The sequence below is a fragment of the Gadus macrocephalus genome, chromosome 3 (genome assembly GCF_031168955.1).
Source record: "Gadus macrocephalus chromosome 3, ASM3116895v1".
NCBI lineage: Eukaryota > Metazoa > Chordata > Actinopteri > Gadiformes > Gadidae > Gadus > Gadus macrocephalus.
Window position 1 is genome coordinate 681,599 of NC_082384.1, and position 22,722 is coordinate 704,320.

At 43.0% G+C, this 22,722-nt stretch overlaps 2 protein-coding genes across 6 annotated transcripts in view; one reads left to right on the plus strand and one right to left on the minus strand.

The window, feature by feature from the left end:
• Nucleotides 1-22,722, plus strand: part of LOC132453341 (immunoglobulin superfamily DCC subclass member 4-like) — a 99,777-nt gene that overhangs the window by 59,601 nt on the left and 17,454 nt on the right. The window lies entirely within an intron of this gene.
• LOC132453281 (lysine-specific demethylase 2A-like) overlaps nucleotides 1-22,722 on the minus strand; it is a 68,858-nt gene that overhangs the window by 34,488 nt on the left and 11,648 nt on the right. The window lies entirely within an intron of this gene.

Here is a 22,722-nt window from a genome sequence, read left to right on the forward strand (position 1 = left end):
AGAAGATACAATTAAGGTCCCATTGCATGCTACTGTATGGAAGCTTTAATATAGACTAGTGGTGGGGGAAAAAATCGATTCACTTCAGTATCGCGATATTTTGCGTTCGCAATTATATCGATACAGTAGCGCAAAGTATTGCGATATTTGATTATATAATTATGTGTTTTACTTTCGGGTTTTCTCTGACTTTACTCTGATAATATTACATTTCCATATTACAACCACAAGGTGGCGCTTGTTGCGGTGCTTTGATGACGTGCATAAAACAACAAATTAGGTGGTGCTTTGTTACCTTGCATTCAACAAATTTAAATGAAAATGGCTTCACCATCTCAACCGATTGTACACGAAGCTCCGTCTTCTTTTAAGTCGAAAGTGTGGCTACATTTCGGTTATCGAAAATGTAATACTAGTAAAGACCTTGACATGCAGTTTGCCATCTGCAAAGAGTGCCGGATGAAAATTAAGTATTGTGGGAATACGACGAATTTGAGAGTGCATCTCACAAGGTACCATTTAGAGTTAGCGATAGCGACCCCTGAGGAACGACCCAAAGTTGTCCTACCCGCAAATCAACGCACCTTGGACCAAACTAAAGTGATAAAGTTACCTCAAAACTCCGAAAGGGCAAAGAAAATCACTGAGGCAATAGCCTACTTCATCCCCAAAGACTTACAGCCTTACAGTGTGGTGGAGAATGAAGGTTTCCAGAATCTGCTAGGCATACTGGAGCCCAGGTATGTGATCCCCTCACGTAAATATTTTACCGACACTGCCATCCCCAAACTCTACAGCGAAGTCAAAGAGGAGGTAAATGGAACTTTAAGTTTAGCCGAAGGAGTTGCTATAACTTGTGACGGTTGGTCATCAAGAGCTACTGAATCCTACATGACCATAACGGCGCATCACATCACGGATGAATGGCAGCTTTTAGCTCATGTTCTTCAAACCAGGGCGATGCATGAGAGTCATACCGGGGCTAATGTGGCTGAGGTGCTGAAAACGGCAACCGAAGAGTGGGGCATCTCTAACAAGCCGATTATTTTGGTAACGGACAATGCGTCCAACATGGTAGTGGCTGCGCAGGTCGGGGGCTACCTTCACGTGAAATGTTTTGCCCATACCCTCAACCTCGCCTCACAGCGCGCACTTAAGCTGCCTGCTGTCGCTAGGTTACTGGGAAGAGTCCGGAGAATAACCACTTTTTTCCACCGCAGTACAATCGTCAACTCCATGTTGGAACAAAAACAAAAGCTCCTGGACCTCCCCACTCACAAGCTTAAGACCGATGTTGTGACCCGATGGAACAGTGGCTACGAAATGCTTCAGCGTTTCTTGGAACAACAACCAACAATCTGTGCTGCTCTGTTGTCCTCTGACGTCAGGCGGTCAGGAAGTGATATTTGCACCCTCAACGAAAATTACATTACAGACGCTGAGGACATAATGCAGGCACTTCGACCGATGTTTGTAGCCACGAAAATAGTTTCAGAGGAGAAGAATCCCACTTTGTCCATCATTGCTCCAGTGCATGCAAAGCTGCTAAATGACACACATCAGGCAATGGGGGACAAACCAATTGTGAGGGACATCAAACAGGCAATAAATCAAGATCTGCAGAAGAGATATAGCACTGTTGAGGAGAAAAACACCCTCCACACAGCATCGGCCCTGGATCCACGATTTAAGCCACTGCCTTTCCTGACCACAGGTGACATCAGTGCCACATATTCCAAACTGGTTGTGGAGGCAGCCAGCCTTCAGGTAGGCTTTAATGAACTACTAGTTTATTATTTAGTTATTATATTAAAATATCATAAAGGAGTTTACAAATGATTTATTATTTATTTATTAAAACCAAGCCTATGTTCATCTGGCTACTTTGGGTTATTTTCTTACATCTGATTTACTGGGAGAAACATTTTCTACCACAGCCCCACTAAAGTCAGCATTTTCCCAAGCTGAAGAGGAAGTGAAGAGATACCAGGAGGCTTCTCCACTGCCACTTGAAGAAAACCCTCTCAACTGGTGGAAAGCTCATGAGAAAATGTATCCTTTCCTGGCCAAACTCACCAAAAGATACCTGAGCATTCCAGGCACAAGTGTGTCTGCTGAAAGGGTGTTCTCCACTGCAGGGGATATAGTCACAGCCCAGAGGAGCACTTTAACATCTGAGCATGTTGACCAACTGCTTTTTCTGAGCAAAAATGCCAACATTCCAAAATGAATTTAACATTTTGGTTCATGACCTTGCAGCCAACTAGACTGGACTCTAGCAGTTCACATTTTTGTTTATTTTTCTCAAGTTGATTGAAGCACTGAGTTACTCTTATTTATATGAGTATTCTAAGGTTTATGTTACTCTATTAAGTCTGCTTTGTGTTACTCTATTGTATTTAAATAATTTTAATTTATGTGCTGGGAGCTCAGCGTTCATGTGAGAGGTCACCTATTCCAAAATAATTACAACGGTCCTGTGTCCTGAATGTTCAAGGACAAAGTTTTGCACTACCCTCCTAAGTTTTTGCACTGTTGTTCACATAATTAAATGTGCCATTTGAAGTGAGTTGAGCAGTCTTTTTTTCCTCTTTTTTTGTAATGTCTTTGAATAATATGGGGAACATGAATCGCAGAATCGAATCGCAATACTTGCTGTATCGCAATATATTGAGAATCGCAATAATATTGAATCGTGGCCCAAATATCGCAATAATATCGAATCGTCAAATTTTTGCCAATTCCCACCCCTAATATAGACAAGAGTTTTCACGTGCGCGAGCGCGTGCACTCAACCTCTAGTTGTAATTAAATATAACAATAATGTGGAAACCCCAGTTGATAATGTAACAAATTTCTGAGAGCATAATATCAGAACATTTTGCCTATAATGTTACAACGTATAACATTCGTTCACCACAAATGACTCTTAAAAGCAGTGCCAACATTTAAATATTTTTTAACCATTCAGCGAACAAAAGGCAACAGGCTGATTATCATTTAGGGGGCCACTCAATGACATGCAGAAGCGTCATCAACAAGCCCACTGAAGTGGTGTGAGAAATACCAACTTTCTACTCCTCATTCACATATAAGATAATTCACATTTCCTACAGAGAAAATACTACCTCAGGGGTAGTATTATTCAGAAGATTTTCAGGGTACAAATGTCAAGATATGTTGTTCACACATACGGCCCATCAGGAGAAAATCAGGACTTACACGTGTGTCAGTTACCTTGAAAAAGTAATCAGATTACTGATTACTAGTTACTCCTTAAAATAGTTACTTTACTGATTACTTGATTTTAAAAGTAACTAAGTTAGATTACAAGTTACTTCATTAGTTACATTTAGCTGCGACAACACCCCCTGCCACCTCAAAATAAAAAATTACAACCGGTTTACAGGTTTAATCTCAAACGACTCCGACGTCTCTGGTTCTTCCACTTCCACATCAATCTGAAGTAGACTGAAACGCGACATGGAGGAGAAAGGGACTTCTGCCCGCGATTGTCTGCCGCCGGAGCCCCGCCGTCGAAGCACCACCGCCTCGGAAGCGGGGCTCCAGTGGGAGACAATCGCGGGCAACATTCCCTTTCTCCTTAATTTAGCTGTTCATGTACTTCAAGGAGGCAAAGCCAAAGTTCCTTTTCCCCAATTCCTTCTCAACCATGGCTGAGATAATCCCCACTACGAGTCTCGTTGTGGAAATACCAGAAACGTCAGAGAACCCGCCGATGTGTTTTGTGCAATAACACCAACAGCAGAACGGTTATCCAAATAACAAAGAAGTGTACAACACTTGCGTTACAATGTGTTTATACACACCCCCCCCACACACACACACACACACACACACACACACACACTTGCACGGTCGTAGTTCACTGTCACTATTGCAATGGCGAGGCGCACACAGATTTTGGACGTGTTCTGTAAATATTCTAGAACACTCCGGGTGCTCCGACGGGCGTCCTGGAGCTCTATATCTTACTACTATAATAGCAGGCCTGTCGCACCAGTTACTCAAAGTTACTCAAGTGCGCTTGTGCCAAGCGTGAAAGCATATATATATATATATATATATATATATATATATATATATATATATATATATATATACACACATATACATACCGCAAGCAAGCACATGCGCACGAACATACACGGAAACGCACACACAACACACACACCGCACGTCAACACAAAGGCAGCGACACATACACGCACACACACACACACAGGTAAGACGTTTAATGGCTCCGCCATTGGCACACGTGCAGGTAAGAACAAACACTAGGGGTGTGACGAGATCTCGTGCCACGAGATCTCGCGCCACGAGATCTCGCGAGATTAAACTCGACGATATTACCCGTCGCGTTAAAAATCGGTCTCGCGAGATTTGTGAGCTATCCAAACTTCTATTTGTGGCCTGTAGGGGCAGTAATGCGCCTTTGCTACGTCAAGCCTGCCAGAACCTAACTAAGGAGAAGGAAAAGAAGAAGAGGAGGAGGAGAAGCAGGGGAAGCAGCCATAGGCAGCCAGAATGACGTCGGAAAATACCCGTATTACCGTGGAAGATGCCCGCGCCACTTTTAAATGATTTGTTTGGCAGCATTTTGGGTACCCGGCGGAAATGATGAATGGCAGTAGAGTGACTGATAAGACACGGACAATACCAAGTTGTCAGTGACATACTTTGTCGGACTCTGTTTGCACTATTTGCACTCTGTATTGATGGAGTAGAACTTTGATTTGGTCTTGCACATAATATTGTTTGCACTTGAAAAAAAAGAGAATTATTTAATTTAATTTATTTTACTTCAACTTTTATAAATGTTAGTTTTAGTTTCAATTTCATGAATGTTAAGAGTTATAATAAAACATTTTAAAATGCATGTGCAACTCGGTTAAATAAAAGTCTGTTGGTCCAGTCATATATTTTGTCATTGTAGTTTTCTTAAAATCTCGCCTCGTCTCGTTTTCGTGAACCGAATATCGTGTCTCGTCTCGTCTCGTGAGCTGAGTGTATCGTCACACCCCTAACAAACACGCAAGCACGCACATGCGCACGAACATACACGGAAACGCACACACATGTGCACACACACAAGCACACGTACACACCGCAAGTTTAACAGCTCCGCCATCGGCACACGCGCAGGTAAGAATGCACACACCGAAGCGACACTCGCCCAGGTAAGATGTTGGGCCCTATTTTAACGGTCTGAAACGCAAGTGGGAAGCGCAAAGCGCAAGTAGCTTTGTGGGCGGTTCTACGGCGCTATCGCTATTTTACAGGCGGATAAATGACACTTGCGTCGCGGCGCAAGTGTCAAAAGGGTTGGTCTGAAGCAGCCTAGTTACCCGTAGGTGTGGTTTGGGCGTAACGTCCAACAAACCAATGAGAGTGCCAGCTCCCATCCCCTTTAAGAGCCATGAGCGCATTTGAATCGGACGAGTTGATATTTTGACAGCGCGTCTGCAGTCTCCGATGAGACAGATGCACATGAATTTCAAACTGCAAATGGCTCAGTTTATTGCCAAATAGTATGGCCTAATTCACACATGGAATAAGGGGTTTTCTTCCACAACTTCAAAAATACTGAGTCCTCAAATAAATTTCGGCAAAGAAAACGTAGCCTATATGATATAACATATGATATGCGGCAACTGTGGTTCTATTTAATGATATACGCAATACATTATAAACATTGTTTCTTATCAGTATTGTATGCTAACCTAATATGCATGTGTCCCCGCGGTAATAGACATTTGCCATTGATTGTATTATGCGTTACGTGTTTAGTTTGCGTGTGTTTAAACAGAGCACACACGCGCGCCCGCATTCATTCATTCTTTTTAACACTCACTCGTGGTAAAACAATGTTTTTCATGATCAAATACTCATCAATCCTAAAAGTTATGGGCATGTAGGCCTACACGATGTCTCTGTCAAGAAAATATGTGTTTGCTGTACGGTGTTTGCAGATGCATTGATTTAAAAGTACAACTTATTACCGCTGCATCAGCTGTTCTTTACCAAATAATTTACCAAGAATGTGCGGCTAGGTAGATGGGAGAAGCAAAGTGTATGCGCGAGGTGCACAAGCAATCCGTATGCATCGCATGCGCATGTATGCATGCGCCCTTAAAATAGCATCTGAACAACGCGCCACTGACTTTAAACCAGGTATTTCCTGGTCAGTAGCGCAATGGTATTCAGAAACGGCAAAATACCGTTTGCGCCAGAACACGCCTCCTCCTTCCGCCGAACCGCCCCTTGGGGCGCATGATCAATCCCTAATTTACCGGCGAGTGGCGGTGGTGGGAAAAGAACGCTCTGCGCCAGTTGTAAACTAGCAACGACACATGCGCCAGTGACTAAGTCACTTGCGCCGGATGCAAGATAGGGCCCGTTGTCTTTAAACACGTCGACAAACTCTGCCAGGTAACAGGTTCTGCCTATGGACTGTAGAAATTGCGATAAAATAAGGGAAGAGACAATTTCTCACCTCGACAAGCAACAGCATTCATTTGGTCATATGAAAAACATTAAGTTCAAACATCGCACCAACTGGCATATCTAACAAAGAAGTCACGTGATTCTTAAAGAGACAGTGTCCCTATAACACAGACCGAAACATTTAAATAACACAGTATGGTGAATTATGTCTATAGAGTCCACCCCAAGACTACACTTTGTTGCTCAAATGTAACATTACTCTTCTCCTTGAGCCTCCCGAATTGTCTTCATACTTTGTTGCTCAAACTTAATATTACTCCCCTCCTTGAGCCTCCCCAAATGTCTTGCGATATTGATATCCCCCCCTCCCCCCCTCGCCTGTTTTAGTTGTTTTATATTTTGTGTGTATGCTATGTTTGACTGTAGGCTACTGCTGCCTGTCTTGGCCAGGACACTGGAAGCGATGTTTAATCACGATGATGATTATTATTTTTCAACTAACCAATAGTAGTTGCCTTGCATTTTAAAATGTCAATGCACTTTTCAGCCCTCAATAACAGTAAAAGCTATTTAATAATTGATTTGCATGCATGGTACACTACACTTTCCATTGAACAATTACCCCTGTAACCATAAGTTTACAAATGTTATGATGTAATCAAATGCTCACACACTAGCTGCTTTGAGACACACATGTAAGTCCTGTTATTCTCCTGATAGGCCGTATGTGTGAACAACATATCCTGACATTTGTACCCTGAAGGTAGTTTTTTCTCTGTAGGAAATGTAAATTACCTTATAAGTGAATGAGGAGTAGAAAGTCTGTATTTCCCACACCACTTCAGCGGGCGTGTTGATGACGGTTCTGCATGTCATTGAGTGGCCCCCTAAATGATAATCAGCCTGTTGCCTTTTGTTCGCTGAATGGTCAAAATATATGGCACTGCTTTTAAGAGTCATTTGTGGTAAACGAATGTAATACGTTGTGAAATTATAGGCAAAATGTTATTATATTATGCGCTCAGAAATGTGTTACATTATCGACTGGGGTTTCCACATTATTGCTATGGGTTTAATTACAACTTGAGTCGCGTGAGCGAAAACTCTAGTCTAAATAATATCCTACTATACAAAGATATCTATAAGATAATATATATTATCACGGCCAAAAGCGGTGTGTGCCTTCAGATGATATTATGAATCTCAAACGAATGCGACGGGTTCTCCGACGTCTCTGGTTCTTCCAAATCAATCTGAAGTAGACTGAACTGCGACAGGGAGGACAAAGGGATTGTTGTGAGGGATTGTCTCACGCCGGAGCCCCGCTCCTGAGGTACCACCGCCTCGGTGCTGCCTGCTGCCCCGCTGCCTGCTTCCCCACTGCCGGGCGATGGTGCTTTGTGGCGGTGGTGCCTTGCTGCAGCGGGAGACAATCCCGGGCAACAATCCCTTTCTCCTCCATGTCGGAGTTCATGTCATTCAGGGAGTCAAAGCCAAAGTTTGTTTCCCCCCCAATTCCTTCTCAACCATGGCTGAGATAACCCCAACTACAGTCTCGTTTTGGAAATACCAGAGACATCAGAAAACTGACGTGTTATGCGCCATAACACCAACAGCAGAACGGTAATCCAAGTAACAAAGACACTTTCTTGCGTTACAGTGTGTGTAATCTCACACACACACACACACACACACACACACACACACACACACACACACACACACACACACACACACACACACACACACACACACACACACACACACACACACACACACACACACACACACACACACACACCATTGGCGGGCCAAATTCTCTGGGCGGGCAAGGCAGAGAAAGGGGAGGTAACTTGGCCCCTTATGCCGACATATGGGGCCACATTCCAAATAAGCTTGCCTGAGCTTCCATTTTTTTTCAAACGCGGACAGAATACCTGTTGTTCGTTTTAAACCGAACGCAAGTTTTAGCCACTGGGGGTTGATAGGCAGGCTAGGGGAACTCTTGAGATTTTCATGCCTTGGGACCTTTAACATACCGTGATATATACCGTTACCGTCTATACGGTAACGGTATATATCAACACAAATGTATGGGCGGCACTAGCTCAGGAGGTAGAGTGGGTTGGCTGGTAACCGCAAGGTTGCTAGTTCGATCCCCGGCTCCTCCTAGCGTGTGTCGAGGTGTCCCTGAGCAAGGCACCTAACCCTAACTGCTCCCGACGAGCTGGCTGTCGCCTTGCATGGCTGACTCCGCTGTCGGTGTATGAATGTGTGTATGAATGGGTGATTGTGTGGCAATATTGTAAAGCGCTTTGGGTGGCCACTGGTTACAGATAAAGCGCTATATAAATGCAGACCATTTACCATTTACCATACCTCAAATCATACCGTGACATACATTTTAGTCTACACCGTACACCCCTACAACCCGGTATCACGTGATTTCGTGCTCATGCGCACAAACGTTAATCTGTGCGCATCGTTTCCCAGATCACGATTGTCCGACTTTTTTAGTGCTGCACAGAACGAAATGTAAACCAATGCATTCTGAATGGGAGCGTTCTCCGACAATTAACGTCGTTTTTGAGGAGGTCTGCTTACATATCAGAAATGTTGACATAAATATAACTAGATAATAATATATACAGATATATAATTAGAGGGTGCACTGTACTATCTGCGCTCACCCTTTCTGAAGCTTCTCTCTCTCTCGCTCTCTCTCTCTGTCCCTCCCTTTCTCTCTTTCTCTCTCGTTTCGTTTTGTGGAGCACGTCAATTGTCGGAGAACGCTCCCCTTCAGAATGCATTGGTTTACATTTCATTCTGTGTAGAACTAAAAAAGTCGGACGATCGTAATCTGGGACACAATTCAATAGATTAATAACGTTTGTGCGCATGAGCAAGAAATCGTGTGATACCGTGTTGAACCCTACTACACAATCTCACCTGACACAGCATCACTACACTCTCACCTGACCCACAGCCTCACCTGACACAGCATCACTACACTCTCACCTGACCCACAGCCTCACCTGACAAACAGCATCACTACACTCTCACCTGACCCACAGCCTCACCTGACACAGCATCACTACACTCTCACTACACACTCTCACCTTTTGCTGAACTGCGACTGTCAATATCCGGGATAATATCGGTAACAGGGCTCTCAAGTCTCACGCATTCGGCGTGAGACACACGCAATTCAACCCATGCACACGCTCACACGCCACACTTCGCATTTCTCACGCAGAGAAATGACCAGGATAGCGCAGACCAATTTGGGCCGCTATTTAACAGTGTTACAGGTAGGAATCAAATGGGTTTCCCGTACATAGGGTAACTAGACGTCCTCTTTTGCCCGGACATGCCCTCTTTTTGACACTTTTAAAAAATGTGTGGCAGAATTTCAAAATCGTCCGGGATTTTATTAAAGCCTCATATATGTTCACATTGAATTTGAGTTGCGTTTCTCTGGGTCGTTCACAAACTAGTTCGACTACGCCCTCCCCTACTCAGTTCTGTTCGCTTTGCATTGGTTGAAGTGAGTAGGAGGAGTGGTTAAGTAGAGCCTTCAGATTGGACGGTTTGACCTACTCAGTTACCGTCGTGTTTTGTATTTATTATTTTACCATTATTGTTTTATAGGGACAAACATCAACAAATTTCTCCTACAGGGGATTGATAAAGTTCTATCTATTGAACAGAAAGAAACACTTGGTCATACTTTACACACTTTACCACAGCATTGGCTTACTGAATGCCACAGATATATTTTCAGCATTGGACTGAATGCCACACGTGTTTTTTTCTGAATATTAGTGTTAAGGGCAGATAATGCTTACTATCATACGTTAGTTACCATGTCTGTGTAGACACATTTGTATGCAGTCACATGTAAATATAAAAAAACAAATGTTCCGATTGACTTATGATGGTGTAGCCATGCATGTTGTTTTATTATTAATATGTCAATTAGTTTTTTAATGAAAATACTTTGTATAGATGAATTATCCCCAAACTTGTCATCGTAACACCAACTGATGTGTATGAAAAACACTTTTGTTATCTATTGTTAATATTATATTGTTTAAAATGTACGCATATATTAAAAAATATATATAGCGTATAAAAAGTGGCTGATAAAAAAGATGAGTGGCTGGTAGATTTTTAAATCTACCTGCCACAGTGGCTGGTGGGCAAAAAAGTTAATTTTCATCTTTGCTACACACTCTCACCTGACACAGCATCACTACACACTCTCACCTGACACAGCATCACTACACACATTCTCACCTGACACACAGCCTCACTACATTCTCACCTGACACACAGCCTCACTACATTCTCACCTGACACACAGCCTCACTACATTCTCACCTGACACACAGCCTCACTACATTCTCACCTGACACACAGCCTCACTACATTCTCACCTGACACACAGCCTCACTACATTCTCACCTGACACACAGCCTCACTACATTCTCACCTGACACACAGCCTCACTACACTCCAGTGTTTCCCCTACTAAAAAGAAATTCATGCGCATGAATTATTTTTTTATTAACAAGAGGAGAACTTCAGCCTATCTCTTTAAAATAAAATCGTATATTATTTTGCGCTACGCAAAATAATATAACATTTCGTGCACTACGGACGCTGGATATGCGCTTCATATCCAGGTCAATTCACACACTTGTGAGTAAAGCATATAAACGGAACGGAGAGGAGAGCTCCGTCTCATTTCTGTAAAAAACGAATGTTCTATTATTTTGCGCTACGGACGCTTCATATCAAGGTCAATTCACACACCTTAGTAAAGCATATAAAGGAGAGCTCCATCTTCTCTTTAGAAACAAATATTATTTTGCGCTACAGACGCTTCATATCCAGGTCAATTCACATACCTGTGAGAAAAGCATATAAACGGAGAGGAACTTCCGTAAAGTTGGAAATAAATTGGCCCATTCTGAGTTTGCGGTTCAATAGATCATCAGTGAAACATCGTTGCGACACAATTGAAACCTCTAGTTAAATGTAGTAACCTAGAGCAGGGGTTCTCAAACTATATGGGGCCGGGGACCCCCCCATAGGGCAGAAATTATTTCAAGGACCCCCTCATGACCGCAACACAAATGTAATCATATAGGCTCATGTCTATTTTTTCTGTTAGATGCTTTCGAACTCTTTTATGCTTCAATCATTCAGTGCTAATACCACAATTGGGGCTGGGCGATTTGGCCTAAAAATAAAATCTTGATTTTTTCTAACTAATGGACGATTTTCGATTTAAACCTCGATTTTTTTTTTCTGTTTTTCTCTAAACAAATTCCATTGAAACCCATGTACGTGTGTGGCACTTATGGGGTGTCGCACCACACTCACCAACGCAGGGGTCTACAACCCGCTGATTTAAGAGTATAACGATTATCAACAATCATGGAAAGCTGAGTAGGTTTATCAGTTTTAATAACAGTATGAACAAATAGAACACAAAAATGACAAGTTGTCCTTTGTATATCTATAGTAGCAATTGCACATGCTAAACAAGGACAAAATCTACTCAGAATAATTGAATGAACTGTTTACATCCATGGCTAACCAGTGCATGAGAAGGAGATGACAGGAGACTAATGTTTCACTCTTTCAATTGCTCTAATTTGAGCTCTTACTGTTGTTCAGGGTTCATACACTTTTGGACCAATGGATTTCCATGACTTTTCCATGACTTTAAACCAAATTTCCATGACCAAACATTTTGTGAAATCTCGGTGTTAACGTGCAAAAGTGATAAAATGTAGTATTAAAACTAACAATGGGAATTCGGAGGCATACTTATTTTTGAGTATGTATTTTAATGTGTCATATGTGTGTGTATGTTGGATGTGAGTGGACCATCTGAGTCCATAATAAAAAAAATTCACATTTAAACAGCTTTATAAAACAACATCACAGATAAGGGGGGTCTCACACACACACACACACACACACACACACACACACACACACACACACACACACACACACACACACACACACACACACACACACACACACACACACACACACACACACACACACACACACACACACACACACCTCTAGTTGTGTATGTGTTTAACAGAACGTTGAGTTGGCAACTAACTTTTTGACCATTAATCAACAAAAACAATTGCATTTTATACATATATTTTGTCTTAACATCGGCGCCATCCCATAGCCTCACATATAAATCCGTCTGTTTGGACTGTAAATAACTATTCAGGCTTTCGTCGAAGAGAATGACGTATGCCCTTTGCTTCATTACGTTGGACGACTCCTGAAGTGGGAAGCGAGACCGAAAGAGCAGAGGTACGAGCATTTGCTTTCGCCACAAGCAAACGGTGTTGCTATCTGGCTATCGGGGAACATTCTTTGAAAGAGCAGGCTAGCATCTTCAGATGACCTAAACGAATAATGCGAATTAGCCACCTTCAGTGCCCACATTACCTCCGCAGTTAAGACTTCCTTTTTTGTGACGGCATCGGTTATTGACGACTGCTTGGCCAAAGAGAGAGACGTGCTGTTTGCCGTAGCAGTTGCCCTGGCTGTGGTGGTGAGAAAGCCGGTGATGGGGTTTGACTTAGCTCCGCTAGCAGCAGCGCTCTGGTGTTTAGTGCCTTTCGCATGGCTCGTTAATGCCGCCTCTCCCATGTTAGATATGTCAAACGTTTTGTCACCACCTACATTTAGCTCGGCCCGGGTCTTTGTCGGATGAAACCCATGACATATATTTCTCATTTCGCAACCATTGTTGAACCTACACTTCCCTGGCATTTTGAATAATTTTGGCTTCCCTCAGATACTGTTGCTATGGCCAACAAACGTTTCAGTTGCGTATGTTTTAGTTTCAGCGCGTGCCTGTTTATACTTTGAGCGTATTTCATTTAAAGGCATATTCATGATTTAAAACTCAGCGTAAATGAACGACAAGAAAATATGAATAAAAAATTTCCATGACTTTTCCAAAACTTTTGGGACTTCATTTTTTTCAAGCACTTTTCCAGGCCTGGAAATAAACATTTTAAAATTCCATGACTTTTCCAGGTTTTTCATGACCGTACGAACCCTGGTTGTTATCTAACATACCATACAGTAATTTAATTGTGTAAAAGTGTGAAATTACTGCACCTTAAAAATGACCATGAATTAGCTATACTCTCATTTGCATAGTGATTAACATTATGAATTTCAATTGTGTATACCAACTGTATGTTGGCTGACATTTACCTATAACTTTTTTTCCCTCCACTCTAACCAAGGATGCCTGTTTTTAAATTCCCTAGCCTGACACCCAGTCTGAAAGGCTGGCCAGGGGTTCTCATCTAAAAGTAACGAGGAGATATAAAGTGGGATTAAAACATTGTCTTCTGTTGACTACTTATTATGTGGTTTACACATTAATATGGGAGGACTGGACACACACACACACGCACGCACGCACGCACGCACGCACGCACGCACGCACGCACGCACGCACGCACGCACGCACACACACGCGCGATGGAGGGGCTCGGCCCGCCAACTAACGTGCAGAGATGCAGGGGCAGCTTCGCGCTTCGTAACAGAGACAGGGCAGAGCGCGAGCGCACAGCGGGAATTTTATGAATGGTGAATGTAGGAGATAACTTCCCCTGCTTAAAGTATTTTATTGCAGTTATACCCAACCGATATTTCCGAAAAATAAACACAGAAGTGAAAGATCTGTCACAAGACGATTGATACGTATCCGTGCACATTTTTAAGTGGGTATACGCAAATCCTGGTGCGTTCCTAGTGGGTATACGGCGTATACCTGCGTATCACGTAGACTACACCACTGCTTGTAACTAAGAGAACACACATGTGAGTTGTTGATCACAAATTATTTTTGCAATTTTTCGGTTCAGCCATTTCACAAACCGTAGGAAAGAAAAAATGCAAATTAATCGATTAAACCGAAAAAATCGCCCAGCCCTAACCACAATAGTGTTAAATAAGCATTTTATTGTATTTTGGCATAACTTTACAATATGTAAATAGATTTTACTTTTTTATAAATGTGTGTACAAAAATTTCGCCCACACACACACACACACAATACCCAACCCAAACAAAACCAGCAAAAACATGACACGGCAACATTGCCCAATGTTGTCACAATGGACATGGGACAACGGCAGAAGACATGTTTATTTCCAAATGTCTGCAAGGATTGGTTTAAAAGAGAGATAGTAAGGTGGTGCAAAACAGTTAAATTATTCACCCACGTAAACACGTTACCTACTGTTACCAATGGTCCATCGTAACAAATCGCCTGCTCGGCATGCCATGCATATATGGATGAAGCTTTGAAGGGGACGCAAAACACAGCTTTGGCAACGCTGCTGAACGCTGATTGGCTGTCATCACGCGTTTGCTGCCGAAAAGTTGAAATATTTCAACTCAAGCAGCATTTGACGCGCCGCAAAATACGTGAACGCGCCTGCAGCGCGGGCACGGGCGTGCTGCGCCGCAAATCAAATTTTGCTGCCGGTTTTCTCGGCAGCAAGTGGTCCGGCAGCAAACCCGCAACGCGTCTCTACATTCACTTTGAATGGGAGCGTGCTGGGCGGCATCTTTTGGTGTGAACGCAGGGCAGACTCGAGCATGCGTTGACAGGTTGACGCGATGTTAACAGAGTTACTATTGGCCGAAAATTAAAGCAGGGGGAGGGCTGAACACAATGCGTCTGTTTAATTGGCTTTTATTTAGTTATTTAGGTGCGAGATGTGTATGGAGGTAGATTTGTGTCTTTATTATGCAATCAAACAGAATAGGTTTGAGAGCAAAACTTTCCACACTGCAATCAAAAAATAGATTTCAGAGCAAAACTATCGACACTGCAATCAAAACATTTTTTAGTGCAAGCAAAAAAAAAAAATATTAATGGGAACCCTAAAGTTCTGTTTGCAAATCCAAAAGTTTTGTTTGCGAATTCAAAAGTTTTGTTTGCGAATCCAAAAGCTTTGCTTGCAAATCCAAAAGCTTTGCTTGCAAATCCAAAAGCTTTGCTTGCTGTTGAGCTGAATCTCGTGGGCGGGACCAACGCCGAAAGATGTAAGACACGTCTCTATTGGCCAGTCTCGATCGGAGTGACAGCTTGGCAACATCCACAGTTAGTAACGAGAGAGGGAGTTTTGAAGTCCATGATGAAAATCAATGCGCAGGTATGTCTTCCGTCATAGTAATTGCAAGAATGTTATGTTTGAACTGGTGCATGTAGATTGCTTTTGTTTAACGATCTGTGGATGTTGTAATGGGTTTTGGCTGACATTATTTTGTTAGCCTGTAGCTGCTAGCTTAGCTCAATTACCTAGTCATAGGTACGTTACATGCCCAGGCTGACTATTAGCCGGCATGACGTTGTGCAACTAGCTACTAGTTAACAGGACTATTTGTGTTCAACGATCTCTCGTTACTAACTATGGATGTTGCCAAACTGTCACTCCGATCGAGACTGGCCAATAGAGACGTGTCTTACATCTTTTGGCGTAGGTCCCGCCCACGAGATTCAGCTCAACAGCAAAAATTTCAATAGCGTTGCCGTTATTGACTCTAGAGCCCCAAAACTCGTTCCATAGAGCATGGCCTCTTTATGGTCCTACTACAACCTTTAGTTTTGAAAAATATATCTCTTCTTATTTTTGAGGATTTTTTAATTAGGAACAATTTCAATAGCATTGCCATTATTGACTAGCCTGGCTCCGCCCGCCTAAGTACTTCCGCTCAATATTAAAGTCCCTTCAGTACTACGTCTGGGTCTGCAGTATGTTGTATGTGGGTTTTCTCCGTCCAAATTGTGTGCGTCCAATCAGCGAACAGAGGGAGAGGCTGAGAACAATGACTTTAAAGTCAGCTCTCGTTGACTGACATCTTCACGCACGGTGTTTGGTTTGTTTACAGCCTGCGCGCAACGTGATTCCCGGCCAATTGTTAGCGATTGGTTATGGCAGATCCAGAGTGGCACTTGGGAGATCCAATAGTTTTAAACTTCCACAGACACCCGCCTTCAGGTGAGTTAACGTCAGTCAATTGAGTGGGTCCAGAGAGTTTGGTAGGACCAGGCTAATTATTGACTCTAGGGCCCCAAAACATGGGCTCTTTATGGTCTTACTCCAACCTTTAGTTTTGAAAAATATATCTCTATTTATTTTTAAGGAATTTATTTTTAGAAAAAATGTTAATTAATTCTTTAGCAACAATTTCAGTAGCGTCGGACTCCAGAGCCCCAAAACATACTCAATAGAGGCATGTAGTTTTTATAGCTTTTTTTGCGGGGAGAGGAGCCGCGGCGGCAGTCGTGATCGTAATTTCCGGTTAGTGCACCACGGAGTATTCGATTTGGAACAACACTGACATCTGAAAATTAGCGCACTTAGTGAGTACGGATAGTGTACTACATTTAAGGGTGCACTCACACTAGTCCATCTGGCCGTGGCCGTTTTCACACCAAACCGTGCTCAAATCTGCCAGTGTGAGTGTGGCCAGTCTGGCCAGGCCAACTTGGCCACTAGGGAGAGGTGTGCTGCTATGGTACGGGCCGCAACGGTACAGATGGTAATGAGCCGACACGCGCACACGCACACGCACGCAACCTGAGCTGGATGACGTATAGTCCATGCGACGACCATGGACATAATAAAGGCGACGAGCCTTCTTTCCCATTAAACGGTAAACATGGCGTCAAGCGGTTCAACTGTTGGTTCACGATGGTCCCATAGAGAAGTCGAGTGTCTGTTAGCCATTTGGGCATTTGGGCTCCAAATAAGCAACAGACTCAGCAAAGTGCGAACTGTGTTCTCTGTGTTGATGACCATTGTTGTTAAAACTCTGACTGGCGGCAGACTTTATTAGGGTCCATGCAGCGGACAATTGGTGATGACGTGTTACGACGTATGTACAAGAGCCTACCGTGGCCAGGCCACAGTTGCGATGGCCAACGGCCACGGCCAGATGGCCTAGTGTGAGTGCAGGCCAGAGAACAATGGGGCCAGTTGAGCACGGTTAGGTGTGAAAACGGCCAACGGCCACGGCCAGATGGCCTAGTGTGAGTGCACCCTAAGTGTACTCATGGAAGTATGGACATTGGAACACGGCAATGGCCTCATTATGGTCCTACTACAACCTTTGTGATGGGGAGAGGGGATGGAGTGGGAAGATGCATTGGTTAGAGGCACAGCAGGCCTCGACATTAACGGTTGCCCGCTTGCCCGGGGCAACCAAAAGTCATATTTGGGCAAGTTGAGATTGATTTCTGGTTGCCCGAACGGGCAAGTGGATTTTGGGTGGATGTTAATATAAAGGCTATTTATTCAAATGTTTTTAGAAACTGCAGAACAACCTTTTTTTCCGCAAAATAACACAAAAGAAGTCTTCTCTTCTCTCGGGAAAGCGAGTTAAAGGTCCCATGACATGCTATTTTATGTATTCTTTAATATAGGTATTAGTGGGCAACTAACACAGTATTCAAAGACGTTCCCTAAATTCAGCCGTGGTGCAGAGTTACAGCCACTCCGAGCCAGTCGCACATTGAGCTTCCCCCAAATGCGCTGTTTCGGTGGGCGTGTCAAGGAGGAGGGTGGGGGTGTGGCCCTGAGCAGCTTGCAGCCACCATGCGCTCTGTTTACAGTGGATGTATCGCAATGGCGAGCCGCACACAGCTTTTAGCCGTGTTCTGTAAATATTCTAGAACACACGGGAGTCCTGGAGCTCTATATCTAAATATTATCATATAGCCTACACAGATATCTATATCATATAATATATATTATCACGGCCAAAAGCTGTGTGAGCCGATATTATGAATCTCAAACGACCGCGTTGGGTTCTCCGACGTTCCTGGTTCTTCAACGTCCACATCAATGTGAATACACACACTGTAACGCAAGTGTTTCTTGTCGGTTCTTTGACGTGTCTTGTATTTCCACAACGAGACTGTCGTGGGGGTTATCTGAGCCGTGGTTGAGAAGGAATTGGGGGAAAGGAACTTTGATTTGACTCGCTGAAGTACATGAACTGCGACATGCCGCCGGTTGCCGCGAGGCACCATCGCCCGGCAGCGGGCAGCCGGCAGCAGGCAGCGCGCGGTTCAGTCGACTTCAGGTTGATGTGAAAGTGGAAGAACCAGAGACGTCGCAGAACCCGACAAAGTCGTTTGTGATTCATAATATCGTCTGGAGGCGCACACAATATGTTATATGATATAGATATCTATGTATATGATATTATTTAGATATAGAGCTCCAGGACTGTAACGCAAGTGTTGTACACTTCCTTGTTATTTGGATAACCGTTCTGCTGTTGGTGTGACGTCGGACTCTCGTATCTGGTATTTCTACAACGAGACTCGTATTGGGGGTTATCTCAGCCAAGGTTGAGAATGAATTGGGGGAAGGAACTTTGGCTTTGACTCCCTCAAGAACATGAACCACGACAAGGAGGAGAACGGGATCTTTGCCGGGCAGCGCTTATGCACCTCCGCCTCCGGCGGTGGTCCCTCAGCGGGGCTCAAGCGGGAGACATTCGCCGCCAACAATCCCTTTCTCCTCCATGTCGTGGTTCATGTTCTTGAGGGAGTCAAAGCCAAAGTTCCTTCCCCCCAATTCATTCTCAACCTTGGCTGAGATAACCCCCAATACGAGTCTCGTTGTAGAAATACCAGACGTGTTATGCGCCATCACACCAACAGCAGAACGGTTATCCAAATAACAAGGAAGTGTACAACACTTGCGTTACAGTCCTGGAGCTCTATATCTAAATAATATCATATAATACATAGATATCTATATCATATAACATATTGTGTGCGCCTCCAGACGATATTATGAATCACAAACGACTTTGTCGGGTTCTGCGACGTCTCTGGTTCTTCCACATCAACCTGAAGTCGACTGAACCGCGCGCTGCCTGCGGCCGGCTGCCCGCTGCCGGGCGATGGTGCCTCGCGGCAACCGGCGGCATGTCGCAGTTCATGTACTTCAGCGAGTCAAACCAAAGTTCCTTTCCCCCAATTCCTTCTCAACCATGGCTTAGATAACCCCCACGACAGTCTCGTTGTGGAAATACAAGACACGTCAAAGAACCGACAAGAAACACTTGCGTTACAGTGTGTGTATTCACACACACACATGTGGCGCTCGCACGGTCGAGTCTCATTGGCGGGCCAACGTCTCTGGGCGGGCCAGGCAGAGTAAGGGGAGGAGCTGAGATTCCTCATGACGTCATGAGCACAGATTTCCAAATCAGCGCGCTTGAGCCTCCGTTTTTTCAAAGGCGAGCAGAACAGCTAGTGCTCGTTTTACACCAAACGCAAGTTTTAGCCACTGGGGGACCATAGGCAGGCTAGGGGAACTCATATTTATGTTAGAAAACCTCATAAATTGAGATTTTCATGTCATGGGACCTTTAACAGACACGCATCGCTTCAGTGCGAATATAGCCCCGCCTTCTGTCACTCGCTGTGCGTTCTCTGGCCGTGATTCGAAGGTGTTAGCTAAAGGTTAGCCAACAAAGCTAGCATCGCAAGTGCAGCGCCTCCGCGAACGGTTTAGGTAGAAGGAAAATGGAGTAGTGATGGAGGAGTGCAGTTTGGAAGTACTTTGGATTGAGGCAAATTACCAAGGAAAGCCATATGCAAGAACACGGTTTTGGGTTTCATAACTGTGCACATGCACATCAATAGCGATCTTTTTCACGAAATTGGACCCTCACAAACTATATATGACATGAAAGTTCAAACCATATCATTCTGTGACTAAAACTCACAAATAACAACTTAAGAAGAAACGTCTCCTTTTCTTTTAACAACCAAAAATGAAGTATTACCTTTGTGATTTTTGTCCACAAAGTTGATTGTGGTCGAATAAAACCACCATAAACGGATAACCCAGTGTCTGGGCCAAATTTTGCAACTAAACATGGTGTTTTCAATCAATGAATAAGAGAAGGATTCTTAGGAAGTAGGTAAATTGCCTTCAAACGGAAAACATATTCTTCAGCGCAATCTAGTGGCCATATGTTTACTTGCGAGTGTTTGGCTTGGTGCATTCGAATATATTTGCCCTGAACTTTAAATAGAGGTGTCAAGTGTCAAAATGGTAAGATATCTACCTTTATTTGTGTTTCATAGTAATACATCGCTCCCAACTGATAACGACCAACTGATAATTATTTCAGGTGGAAATGTTATCTTCCACTTATGCTGTGTTCCATGGCTTTATTCACTTTAACCAAGTATCATCCCCATTGAATATTTCACTTTCACAACAATCTTTCTTTTGGCACAAAGATGACATTATCGCCCTTGCAGTTGTGGAGATATACTCTATTTTCTTTGGGTATGTTCTAGAGCCCGACCGATATATCGGCAGGCCGATATTATCGGCCGATATTAGGCATTTTTCAAACTATTCGGTATCGGCATTATAATGGCAGATAAATGAATATTAAAAAAATAAATAAATAACGCCCCAAACCCGCTGATTCAGGCAGAGTGAATGACGGAGATCGACGGAGATCATCGGTGTTGTTCATAGCTGTGTTCGAAATCATTCCCTATCACGGATATAGTGCACTATATAGGGTGCTCGCCATTTTGCAGTGGTGTTCGAATTCTCAGTGGTTAATTTCATTTCTAAAATTTGAGTGTACATACGATGTTCCCTACTTGTTACTCCGTATACCACAATGCAATGCGGTAGTGTTCTTCCGGAGGAGAAGAAGAAGCTGAATAACCGCGAAAACTAATACATTTAATGATGGAGTCTCCGGCTTTCGTTTAGAGATGTCAACAATTTAATTGGGAGTTAACATAGAAAATGTAATATTCAAAATTAATAAAAAAAAACTTGATCAAGGAAATGTTGCATTCAACATCAATACAAGCTCCAGCTTTCCTCGGGATTGCCCGGTTTGTTTACATGATGTGGGAGCATCTGTCTGCGTCACACAAATACCCGGCGCATTTACTGACGCAAATGACGCTTAGAAATGTTCAGCGTCGTGTCCGAATTCTCGTTTGTTCGTTCCCTATATAGTGCACTATATCATAAACACTATATAGGGAATAGTGAGGGAGTGAATAGGGAATGATTTCCAACACAGCTCATGTGTGCAAGTGTGTTCATGGTAAGTTGGCAACTGTCATACATTGCTTGAATAACAATTAAAAGAACATCCCCATCAATTCTCTAAAGTCGATAAGCATGACTTAATTCATGACTACCATGTCCAGTTTTGCTGTTGTTACGTGTTAGTTGAGAGTGAAAAGGATTTAAAGGATAACTACAAATAACCAATGTTAGGGAAATCTGTTTGTTTTGTTGGATTTTTTTTTTTTATATATATCGGCCGATATATCGGCATATCGGATTTTTTAATCACAAAATATTCGTATCGGTATCGGCCTTAAAAATCCTATATCGGTCGGGCTCTAGTATGTTCTTTCCTGAAAAAAACGTTTCCCCCGATATCGAAAATGGTATAGAATATCGATATTTTTCCAGGTATAGTGTCAAAGTTACAAAATCCAGTATCGTGACTGACAACACTACTAGAAACGCGATTGTGATTATTCAGTTAGAGCTACAAGAAACGTGAAAGTTAAAAAATACATATCTTTGCTACTACCTCTGACATTTAGTTAAGTACATTTGCATGAAATCATGCAGGTCTACATATAACTTGGCGATAGCTTTAATAGGTTGCAACGGTGGACTGAAATCACTTCATGGCACGATGTGACAGCTCAATAAATAAGTAAACAAAGAGAAGTTTATTATTTTTTTAAACACAACATGGGTGGAAGCTAACAGCTTCAGTCTGAGCTAGGAAGATTTTTCTGAGCCCCCCCAAAACCAGGCCGCTTGCCTGGCAAAAAGAGGCCTGTTCACGATTCTGATTATAATTTGGGCAAGTGAACATCACATTCGGGCAAGTTGAACCTGAACTGGACTTGCCCGATGGGCAAGTGCTTTTGAAACCTTAGTGTCAACCCCTGCACAGACCTTTTCGATTGATGTAGTATTTGTGTTATGTGATTTTACTGTATAGGGTGGTTTATATATAATATATTTTTTGTGAAATAAATATAAATAATTGTTTTAAAGATTATGCTTGTATTATATTCAATATCTCCATATTTACCCTGCTTAGCACTGTGCACAAATGTACTGTATGTACACCCTTATG